Source organism: Lipotes vexillifer, unplaced genomic scaffold (assembly GCF_000442215.2).
Source record: "Lipotes vexillifer unplaced genomic scaffold, Lipotes_vexillifer_v1.1 scaffold699, whole genome shotgun sequence".
NCBI lineage: Eukaryota > Metazoa > Chordata > Mammalia > Artiodactyla > Lipotidae > Lipotes > Lipotes vexillifer.
In genome coordinates, this window is record NW_006788818.1 from 140,307 (window position 1) to 142,276 (window position 1,970).

Genomic DNA, 1,970 nt, shown 5'->3' on the forward strand with positions numbered 1-1,970 from the left:
CATCTCTTTCCCTGTTGTGTGGAGAATAAAGTGTGGAGCTAACAGCTTCCCAATGGCCTTAGAATAGAATATGGCCTTTAGCATGAGCTGTACATAAGACCTGTGTGCTTTGGCCCATCCCAAATCCTCAGTTCATTATCATCTTCCATCTTGCTTACCACACTTCAGCCACACTGATATCCCTTCATTTCTTTGAATTCCCCAGGCCCTTTCCTACCTCTGGGCCTTTGCACTTGCTTCCTCTGCCCTTATACTTTGTTCCAGCCCTTCAAATAGCCATTTTATTTTTATCCTTTAGTCCTCAGCTCAGTTGTCCTTCCCTTTGAGAGACCTTCTCTGACTACTCCAAGCCCTCAGAGAGGTCTCCTCCTCTCCATCCCCATCAGTTCCTCTCTCCTATCTCCCTTTTATTTCCCTGTATTTCTGTTTAATTGTTTACTTATTTATTTTTTGTTTCCCCCACTAAACTGTAATCTCTGTGAGGGCTGGACCCCCTACTTCTTGCATGATGCCTGGCACAGTATTCAGTAAGTATATGTTGAAGGAACCAGCACTTAGAAAGCTCCTTAAATGTTTGAAGTATGAAAAAACACATGTCTGACACTGTCCTGAATGTAGGACACAACGTATCCAATGTAGGACCCATTCCTTGCTCCCGTCGTCATCTGTCCTATGATCACAGGGACCTGATCTGTTGCTTTCCCTCCAACACTACCCATTTCCAAAAATGTAGTCATTTGTGTTCCACTGTCAATATTTACCATAGTTACAGTAGTCTATTTTTATTTACTTTAACAGATTTAATCAATAAATGAATATGTTCCTAGCATTGGAGTAAGTATCAGCAGCAGAGGAAGAAAGATGTTAAAAAGTCAATACATAATTGATATATTGAAATATGACTAAAAAATTGAGGTGCTAATGCTAAAAAGTAAAGCAGGGAAGTGGAAAGAGATTGGAAGGAGATAATGCTATTTTATTTAGGGCAATGAGAAAAGAGATCTCTGATAAAGTGACATTTGAGCAAAGATCTGAACAAAGTGATGGGGTGAGATATGCAGGTGTCTGAGAGAAGAACATTCTAAGCGTAGGGACTAAGGGAAGGGTCTCTGAAGAGAAATACATTGTCAAACACTTGGCATTTTTAGGAAACAGCAGGAAAATCACTGTGGTTGGAGGGAGTAATCTGGGAGATAGTAGAAGGAAATAATCAACATCAGGTAGCAGAGACCACAATTTATAGGGCCTTGTAGACCATGGTAAAGAATTTGGGATTTATTCTGAGTGACATGGGAAGCCATTGGAGGGTTCTGAGCAGATAAGTGTCATTATCTGCCTTATGTCCTAAAAACCAGCTGGCTGTTGTATGGAGGAGAGAAGAAAAAAGCAAGGATAGAAGCAGGGTACTGCAAAGACCAAGCAAGAAATGATGGAGACTTGGACTAGGTGGAAATGATTGAGTAAACTGGATTCTGCATATATTTAAAAAATGCAGAGCGGATGTAGGATGTGAAAGAAAGAAAGGAGTCAAAGCTGATTATGTGGTTTTTGGTTGGGCAGCTGGAAGCAGAGAGTTGCCGTTTACTATGATGGGGAAAACTGCAGGAGGAGTAAGATTGTGGAGGAAAAGTCAACAGGTTGATATTGAACATGTTAAGATGAAGATGTCTTAGGCATCCAAGTGGAGAAGTTAGGTAGACAGTTGGATGTATGAGTCTGTAGTTCATGAGATATAAGTATGGTAGTCCTCAGAGCATAAATGATACTTAAAACCATAGGGCTTGGCTTCCCTGGTGGCGCAGTGGTTGAGAGTCCGCCTGCCGATGCAGGGGACGCGGGTTCGTGCCCCGGTCTGGGAAGATCCCACATGCCGCGGAGCGGCTGGGCCCGTGAGCCATGGCCGCTGGGCCTGCGCGTCCGGAGCCTGTGCTCCGCAACAGGAGAGGCCACAGCAGTGACAGGCCCGCGTA

General features: G+C 43.5%; 1 protein-coding gene across 1 annotated transcript in view; it reads left to right on the plus strand.

Moving 5' to 3' along the window:
- The window catches only part of MED18 (mediator complex subunit 18), a 6,929-nt gene that overhangs the window by 3,467 nt on the left and 1,492 nt on the right, over positions 1-1,970 (plus strand). The window lies entirely within an intron of this gene.